Source organism: Triticum dicoccoides, chromosome 7A (assembly GCF_002162155.2).
Source record: "Triticum dicoccoides isolate Atlit2015 ecotype Zavitan chromosome 7A, WEW_v2.0, whole genome shotgun sequence".
NCBI classification, from domain to species: domain Eukaryota; kingdom Viridiplantae; phylum Streptophyta; class Magnoliopsida; order Poales; family Poaceae; genus Triticum; species Triticum dicoccoides.
This window is the reverse complement of record NC_041392.1, coordinates 460,313,217-460,323,246: the sequence shown is the minus strand read 5'-3', so window position 1 is coordinate 460,323,246 and position 10,030 is coordinate 460,313,217. Positions and strand designations below refer to the sequence as shown.

General features: G+C 45.2%; 1 protein-coding gene across 1 annotated transcript in view; it reads right to left on the bottom strand.

The window, feature by feature from the left end:
- The window catches only part of LOC119329420 (60S acidic ribosomal protein P1-like), a 1,459-nt gene extending 1,313 nt beyond the window's left edge, over positions 1 to 146 (bottom strand). The window contains exon 1 of the mRNA XM_037602462.1: positions 34 to 146. The gene's annotated coding sequence lies outside the window, so the exon portion shown is untranslated. The remainder of the gene's footprint in view (positions 1 to 33) is intronic.
- Between the last annotated feature and the right edge of the window lie 9,884 nt (positions 147 to 10,030).

The following is a 10,030-nucleotide window of genomic DNA, read 5'->3' as shown; positions in this document are numbered from 1 at the left end:
AAGGTGGGAACGAAGGGCGGCGGCGGCTCTTACCTTGGGGAGGCGATGGAAGTGGAGGCGCAGGAGGCAGGGGGCTTCTAGGCTTTGGGGAGGCGCGGTGGGATGGGAATTTATAGGTGGTTCGTGCCGAGCACTAGGGTTTCGCGGTAGAAGTTTGGGCTGGACTGAACGGTCGCATGGGCCTTTGTGCGGATGCGGTGCAATGTGGTAAATGGGCCCATTGTTTCGTCATGTGTCGGGTCTGTAAAAAAACTGGGCCTCTTAGATGGGAACTCCTAACTGGATTCCTGTTTCTAGGACGGCCCATGGTTCGACTGTTTCTACGACTGTGTTCGCGAATCGTTTTGTGAAATCGAGTACTTGTAAAAACACTTCACTTTCCAGGTCGCGATAAGTGGCGCACATATAACAGGTCATTTGTTGCAACTTGAGAGTTTTCCTTTTTTAGATTCATTTATTTAAAATATTTTATTTTTAAAATCGTGTGTCCAAATCTCAAACTGTTTTCATCATTAGATTCCTCGCGTTGAAATATTCAAAACTAGATTTCATGTTAATAGGTTTTGACAAACTTTTTTTTACGAAAAAAAAAACGAAAAAAACCAGACGAAAAAACTAAACCGAAAGCTTGATTTTTTTTCGTTTTCAAAAGAGGCACGCCCGTGCCTCTCGCGAAATTACACTTGTGCCTCTTGGAAGCAAAATCGTGACTCTCGTGAAAGGGAAAAAACAGAAAAATACGTTTTTTTCGTTTCCGAGAGGCATGGCCGTGACTCTCGTGAAAGCACAACCGTGTCTCTCGCAGAAGCAAAACCGTGACTCTCGCGAAAGAAAAAATAACAAAAAACGCGTATTTTTCACCTTTCTGAGAGGCACGGTCGTAACTCTCGCGAAAACACAACCGTGCCTCTCGCGAAAGAAAAAAAAATAAAAACATGTTTTGTTTTTCCTTTCCGAAAGGCACGGCCGTGACTCTCGCGAAAGCACAACCGTGACTCTCGCGGAAACAAAACTGTGACTCTCGCGAAAGAAGAAAAACAGAAAACACGTATTTTTTTCCTTTCCGAGAGGCGCGGTCGTGACTCTCGCGAAATAACAACCGTGCCTCTCGCGGAAGCAAAACCATGACTCTCGCGAAAGAAAAAAGAAACAGAAAACGCATTTTGTTTTTCCCTTTTCGAGTGATACGTCTCCAACGTATCTATAATTTTTTTATTGTTTCATGCTATATTATATCATGTTTTGGACATTATTGGGCTTTATTGTACACTTTTATATTATTTTAGGACTAACCTATTAACTGGAGGCCCAACCCAGAATTGCTGTTTTTGCCTATTTTAGGGTTTCGCAGAAAAAGAATATCAAACTGAGTCCAAACGGAATGAAACCTTCGGAAACGTGATTTTTGAAACGAACATGATCCAGAGGACTTGGACCCTACGTCAAGCAATCAACGAGGAAGGCACGAGGTAGGGGGTGCGCCTAACTCCCCCCAGACGCGCCCTCCACCCTCGTGGGGCCCATGTTGCTCCACCGATGTACTCCTTCCTCCTATATATACCTATGTACCCCAAAACTACCAGATACGGAGCCAAAACCCTAATTCCCCGCCGTAACTTTCTGTATCCACGAGATCCCATCTTGGGGCCTTATCCGGAGCTCCGTCAGAGGGGGTATCGATCACGGAGGGCTTCTACATCAACACCATAGCCTCTCCGATGAAGTGTGAGTAGTTTACTTCAGACCTATGAGTCCATAGTTATTAGCTAGATGACTTCTTCTCTCTTTTTGGATCTCAATACAAAGTTCTCCCCCTCTGTTGTGGAGATATATTTGATGTAATCTTCTTTTGCGGTGTGTTTGTTGAGATCAATGAATTGTGGGTTTATGATCAAGTTTATCTATGAATAATATTTGAGTCTTCTCTGAATTCTTTTATGTATGATTGGTTATCTTTGCAAGTCTCTTCGAATTATCAGTTTGGTTTGGCCTACTAGATTGATCTTTCTTGCAATGAGAGAAGTGCTTAGCTTTGGGTTCAATCTTGCGGTGTCATTTCCCAGTGACAGTAGGGGCAGCAAGGCACGTATTGTATTGTTGCCATCGAGGATAACAAGATGGGGTTTATATCATATTGCATGAGTTTATCCCTCTACATCATATCATCTTGCTTAAAGTGTTACTCTGTTCTTTTGAACTTAATACTCTAGATGCATGCTGGATAGCGGTCGATGTGTGGAGTAATAGTAGTAGATGTAGGCAGGAGTCGGTCTACTTGTCTCGGACGTGATGCCTATATATATGATCATACCTAGATATTCTCATAACTATGCTCAATTCTGTCAATTGCTCAACTGTAATTTGTTCACCCACCATAATACTTATGCTCTCCAGAGAAGCCTCTAGTGAAACCTATGCCCCCCGGGTCTATTTTCCATCATATTAATTTTCCAATACTTAGTTATTTCCTTTGCTATTTATTTTACTTGCATCTTTATTTCTCTCTATCATAAAAATACCAAAAATAGTATCTTATCATATGTATCAGATCTCACTCTCGTAGGTGACCGTGAAGGGATTGACAACCCCTTTATCGTGTTGGTTGCGAGGAGTGTATTTGTTTGTGTAGGTGCGAGGGACTCGTGCGTGGCCTCCTACTGGATTGATACCTTGGTTCTCAAAAACTGAGAGGAATACTTACGCTGCTCTACTGTATCACCCTTTTCTCTTTAAGGAAAAACCAACGTAGTGCTCAAGAGGTAGCATCGAGCGGCACGGCCGTGACTCTCGCGAAAGCACAACCGTGCTTCTCGCGAAAACAAAATCGTGACTCGCGAAAAAAAACAGAAAATGCGTTTTTTTTCGTTTCCAAAAGGCACGGCCGTGACTCTCGCTAAAGCACAACCGTGCCTCTCGTAGAAAAAAACCGTGACTTTCGCGAAAGGAAAAAAGCGTTTTTTCATGCAAAATTTGTTTTTCAAATTTTTTTGATCGGAAAATTAAGGAAGACTGGGAGAAAACCAAAACGTCGAAACAACCCAGAAAAAAACATTTAGAAAACCAAAGCGTGCGGAAAAATAAAAAAATAAAATCCAGAGGGAGCGTCCAGAGCGTGACACGTGGCGAATGGCTGAGAGCGCGTCAAGTGACGCTGATCATTACGAGGCTTCTGAAGGAGCGCTCGTTAACTAGTTGCTCCCATCGTTTTCTCTTCTTTCGTTAATGTTTCACGATGTACTTTCGGTTCGTTTTTAAAGAAGTTACGAGAGCCCAAGTCTGTATGGATTCGTTCATGGGAGAAGGAAGGAGGAGTATCGAGCGTTAAATATATTGTACGTGTATATTATATCTTGGGTTCACCTTCTAGTTTATCTTTATAATTAAGGTTGTGCCCCCCTTTGTATATCATATATACGTATGTGGTGCACCGATCAATGCAATTGTGTTGCATAGCCTATTCTAGTCTTTTACATGGTATCTATCGCAGCAAGTTCCTAGACCTAGCCGCCGCCGGCTAACCGCCATAATGACTCTTGGATGCTCAGAACGCGACGCCTAACCGGCTCGAGGATTCACAGTCTTCAAATGTAACAAGTCTTCAGATCACGCGGACAGAAAGACTTCAGTGATGCCTAACACTTTTTGGCTCTCGGTGTTTTGGGCTTTATCCTTGCAAGGATCTCTCTCTCAAATGCTTCGGAGGTGGGTTGCTCTCAAACGAGAAAAGCCGTGCACTAACTCTGAGCAGCCACCAATTTATGGTGTAGGGGATGGGCTATTTATAGCCAGGAGGTAACCCGACCTGATTTGTCCGAAATGACCCTGGGTCACTAAGGAATTGACACGTGTCCAACGGTCAGATTTCAAACACACGCGACAGCTTGACTTGGGCTACAAATAAAGCTGACTCATCCAGCTATGGATAAGATTTGCTCCCATTGTCTTCGCTCGAAGACATAGGATTTGGTTGAACATCACTTTAGTCACTCTGACTTTGTTCACTTGGACCCCACTTAACAGTACGGTGGTTCCTATGACTCAACAAAGATGGAAAGGAAACTACGAAACAACTATGTCTTCGCACTCCATAGTCTTCATGTGAATGTCTTCTCATGTCATAATCTTCACTGTGAATATCTTCACATACCACTATTGTCTTCAATGTCTTCACACATTTTTAGGGGTCATCTCTGGTAGGTAAACTGTATCAATATGGGACTACTGCCTGTGTTATCCTGCAATTCTCACAAACACATTAGTCCCTCAATCAAATTTGTCGTCAATACTCCAAAACCAACTAAGGGTGGCACTAGATGCACTTACAATCTCCCCCTTTTTGGTGATTGATGACAAACCGGTTGAAGTTTTCAACGGGGATAAAAGTATGTGAAAGTTTAAGAATTAAGGCATTGTCTTCATAAGTAGCAAAGGCTCCCCCTGAAGATGTGCATATAAGTAGTTTGCTTTTGAATGCAAATGCACATGGTAGGTTATACTTTGTGGAGATTCTCTTCAACTTACGAAGACAATTCATCATGCATATAAAGAGATAACGAAGATAATGACATGCATAATGAAAAATGGACGTCTGCGGAATGGCTTCATGCGGAATTTATCATCGCATCACAATATAGCAGAAAAAGTAGCAGACGACCATCGAGTTTAAGTGTTACAACTCAAATAACCAAATGTTTCAAAAGACGAGAGTTGTAAAGACTTAGCAAAAATAATGCAACCACCCAATACGGACCCGCTTGAAGACTATCAACTCATAAGCTTCTCCCCCTTTTGTCAGTACTGACCAAAAAGGTTTGAAGACATAGAGTATCTATGTGTTCCCATCATAAGTAGATGAAGGAGCAGGGTCAACATTGGAGTTTGGTGGTGCCGACGGGCCTGATGCAGTGTCGAGATGCAGTGCAGCCATTGTTGGTGAAGTGACGTCGTCTTCTTCATCGACGACTCTCGCAACAATAGTTGCAACCAAAGATGAACGCTCAGAATCTTCAATTAAGGGAGTGCGATGCCAGCTTGCATTTTGTGGAGGCCTGGAATCAAACTTGAAGTCCTCAGTGAAGCCATCTTCGCGAAGATCGTCTTCAGGACAAAGCAGTGTGAGACTCTTCCAGGACCGCCGACAGGCTTCATGGGCAACAAACGAGTTCTTGGTGGCCAAGTTTCGAATGCGATTGACATCCACCAAGGCACTCTGCATCTGATGCTTTACCGAGTCATGATGCTTATCCTACTTCTGATGCAAGGCCCCAAGAAGCTCTCGGTCATTGAGTACTCGAGATCGCTTCCGAGGCCTTTGGGCAACCGTACTTGCAGTGGCTTCGGTGTTGGCACGATGTGGCACTATCATATTCCCAGCCAGATGATAAGTAGGGTCGCAGTATTGGGGACAAGAATTCCCTCCATTGGTTGTGAGAAGCTTTGGTGTTCGGCATTCTGAAGATGTAGAGGCTTCTTGGTAGGCTCGGGGTAGGTGGCTTCAATGGACATATCAACCTCAGGCAGAAAAACAAGATGGTTGATCAGGCGCATCACCTATGGAGCATAAAACTTCAAGCCAAACAGATCAATCCCAGATGCAGCGAGTTGTTTGAGGAAGAAATCCTGGGTATTGAATCTGATGCCATTGATGATATAAAATACCAAAGTCTTCATGGCTCCTTCAAGTTTGGCTTCAGAAGAGTGTCCCTTGATTGGCCAGAGAGTACGCCTCAGAATATGATAAACTGTGTGTGGCAAGTACTCGAGGTCCTGCACGAAGAACTCTTTGGGGTATTCAGCATCGGGAGGTAGTGACTTCATCATACTGAGCATCTCACTCATATTTGGCTCGAGCCACTGGAAGATACTCTGCAGTTCATCTCGATGATGCTGGAAACCAGGCTTGTAGAACTCACTTGGAGTGGGCAGAGAAGTAAGCTCGATAATGTCACGAGCTTTGGCTTCGTGGTGTACATCACCTGACATCCACTCAAGGATCCATGTCTTCAGATCCCTGTTGTAACCACGAATGTGAACTGTAGCATAGAACTGCAGCAGAAGATCTTCATTCCAGTGCTCTTCGTCTGTCACAAATGGTAGAAGACCAACATCCCTGAAGCAATCAAGTGCTTCTTCAAGACAGGGCAGCCCAGCAATAGCTTCACAATCAAGACGCATGTGTGGAAAGATTTGTTCTTGATTGTATAGAATGCAGGAGTAATAGTTGCGCTGAGGATGGCTCCAGAATCAATCGGAAGAGATCTTTGGCTTCGAGTATAGATTCTTGTCACTGTCAAAGAAGGTGTTATGCGCTCTGAAGCTGTGCACATTGAAAGAACTTGGAGTAGTTGCAACACCTGGAAGCCTTGGCAGTCGTGGCTTGGGCTTCTGAACTTGTGGCCTCTGCTACACATGATAATCATATTGTGGCCCAGGAGCAGTGGGAGGAACCATAATAGGCCATCTAACTGTGGTAAGCTGACCATGATCATAGGCCTGTTCAATGGTGTGATGCCTTGGAGGTGGAACAGTGGCTTCAGCTTCCACGTTGGCTTCAGGCTCCACATTGTCTTCACCCATGATAGTGTCATTGGCTTCAGTGGTGTTGTTTGGGGCAGCCTTAGTGTTTTCAACCTTCGTTGTTCAATAACAGGAGGGCCGGGCACAATCACATTCTCCTCGCGAAGGGGCTAATCAGTAGCAGGGGGTGTGGCAACTCTTTCTTCTTCTCTTGTTTCTTCATTTATCTTCATTGGCTGATGCAGCCGAAATGTCTTCGACATCTTTGGCTTCAGACTCAGAGACATTCACAGTAGGGGTGGCTTCATGAAACACTTGACGTGCTACTGAGCTTTGTTGCACTTCCCCTTCCGGAATGCTCGACATGGTGACCTATGGCCTGGAGCCTTTGCGAAGCCTGCGAAATGCGGGCTACGCCTTTGGTGAAGGAGTGGTCTGCACCATGTAGTTGCCGTCGTCAAGCACCGGAGTGGTGACTTGAGGTGGTGGAGTTCTGGGTGTCTCATCAAGGACGGGAGTGTCTTGCTGAGGGCGCTCGGCCCATGAGTCATCCTGAGCAATTGGCGTCAATGGACGACCAATGTTGATAAGTTCACTGCTCGTGGGAGCAGGCAATGATACCGACTGGGGCTCGAGTTGAGGAAGGACTACATCATCTTCAACATTGTCATCATGACCAATGTCTTCAGCTGTGATGGGGTCAACAGCTGGAACTTCTTCATTTTCAGGAGCCTCTGTGGAAGCAGGCTCATGAATCACAAGGCGACTCTCTTGGTTGGTGGAGGCGGGAAGAGCAACAGAAATGGGTTCAACAATGAGGGGCTCAGAGGCCGCAGCACGCTCTTTCTTTGAAGACTTTGTCTTTAATTTCTTCTTGGATGGGGCATCATCAGACGCATCCTTGTGCTTGTGTTTCCTGGCTTCGGCTTCAGCTGTCCTTGTCTTTTTCAGCTCTGAAGCTGCTGAGGTGACCTTATGCTTCGAGCCTGTCATGCTGACAGGGAAGACAATGCGAGGTTCTTCCTGCCTTGATGCTTCAGTTTGGGCTATAACAGACTTCTTCTTTTACTTGGCAGCCATCCTGGGATCGATGCCAGGACACCTAAGAGCTTTGTGCTTTTCATCTTCATTGTGGGCTTGAACACATTTATCTGCGAAGTACTTCATACACTATCGTGAGCCTTTGGCTTCTTCCCTCTTCTTGTGAAACTCTTCTTTGAGATCATGCATCATCTTCTTGAAGATTTGAACATCTGCCACGCTGAGCTTGGCCACGTTCTTCTTGAAATGTGCCTTCTCATAATCAATCTTGTTTTTCAGCTCGATGATTTTCTGAGCCACGACCAATTCATTGGCAATGGCTCCGTGGAAGGTGACACTGATGTCCACAGGCAGCTGAAGATCATCAATACCAATGCTATGGTCACCGAACCACTCATCGATGAAGTTGTTCAGAATGTCAACATCAAAGAGGGGCAGATCATTGAAGATCTCCGCCTCTTGCTTGCTCTTGATCAGCTGCTCAAGTACATCATCGCCAAGATCTTCATCACTAGACAGATCAATGGTGTCTTCCTTGTTGCGCAGAACGGCAGCAAGAGTCAGTTGATGCCCAGAAATCTTCTTGGGCTTCTTGGTTTTCTTGGACTTCTCGTCCTTCTTGGAGACACGAGACAAATCTTCGGACTGCACACTGGCTTCAGGAGGTGCAGTAGTCAATGGCTTCACAGTCGAAGCTTTGGGTGTGGCAGAGGGCTTCGAAGCTTTTGACTTCTTCATCTGCTTCGGTGGTGCTGGCGCATCTTCAGAATCTGCGTCATTAGTAGATTGATTCATCGTAGCCCTCTGAGCAGCGACATGAGAGAGGAGGCCATCGAAGTTGTCGAAGGGGCCGGTGACATTTGGATTGGCATCGCGCGTGCCATCAGCCCTTGGAGCAGATGGACCAGGGTTGAAGTTGAGTCCTAGCTCCGTCTTATTCTTTGTAGCTGACTCCTTAGCAAACTAATAGTTGCGCTTGAACAGATTGTCTTCGCGACACCATAACATGGATGATGGGTCAGCATTCTCAGGCTTCGGTCCTCGGACCATGCAATGGGTAGAAGCCTTGGGCAATGGCTTCAGGCTTCGACTTTGGCTGTAGATTCCTGTACAGGATATCTCCCCATGGGCGCTTGATAGCTTTCTTCTCTGCATATTCAGGGGTCGCGAAGTTATACTTGAACCACTGTTCAGCCCAATATCTTCGAATCCATTGGATTATGGTCTTGCGCTGACCGTAACTTTCTTCAGGATCTGACTTGTACAGTTCATACAGATCCGGAGGCAGATCTAAAGTTGTGTTGCCTCTGCGCTGCCTGCCACCTTTTCTAGCTAATTTCTCTGTTGCCATTATATTTAGACTGATTGGCTTCAGAATGGTGAATGGCTTCCGTCTACTGGTCAAACAAGAACTGGCTTCAGGGGAGTGAATGCGATGCTGTAAGAACTCTGCAAATGAATGCAGACTATGAGAGCCAAGGGATTCTCCCATTGACATGTACCTGTGACAGCATTAAGGTGCGAGGGAAGTAGAAGAGGTCATATGCATTCTCAGAAGATTTTGAAGATAAATCGGTTTGAAGACATTGACCTCATAGTGCGAAGGCATTCACTTATTTGAAGAGAGTTGGTTCCAGATTTGTATGAATCCATGAATAAGTACAAGTGAGGAATCTAACTAGTTATGAAGCATAAGTGAATACCCTAAGCATAATATGAGATGCAGACAGAGACAAATCCAGATTTTGGAAGTGTAGAAACTACATTTGGTCAAAGTGGATGGATTTGACGGATCAAAAGATAGTAAAAAGAGAGTTTTATTTACCGCTGACGAACTGCTAGACGAGGCAGAGTTTTGAAGCCGAGCAGTTCAATCTCCCGTGCCCTAACTTGGCGAGGGAAGACACCTACGGCAGCGACGGAGAAGACGAGGTCCGCGACCGGCGTGAGGACGGCGTCGAAGAAGTCGGGGCAACTAGGCGCTTCGTCTCCAGCGTCGACACAAGCTAGCGAAGGCGCTAGGGTTTGTGCGAGGTGGCGAGGTGGAAGAAGAGATAATGACCGTGGTGTGTGTGTATTTATAAGGATATGGACGACACAACATAATTACGCATGTGCCCCTGGCGGTTCACATCTGAAGGACACGTGGCATGCATGCAACTTATTGGAAATTGTTCCATGTTCCCACACATGCCTAGATTGTCGGGTGGTCGTTCTGGCTTCTCCAGTATTCAAGCAAAAAGGATATGGCATTTAAAACAGATTTAAACATTTGTCTCTGTGTCTTCTGCTGACAAGGACTCGGAGAAGACATTTGACAGGTTTCAACAGAGTGCATATGATTTGGATAGATAGAATTTGAGGTAGAAGCACAGAGGGGGTTAGGGTCCGATCACATTCACTTAGATCAGAAAGATTCAAGAGTGAAGACATAGCTATAGGTGAATGTTGTAGAGGACAGAACATATATATA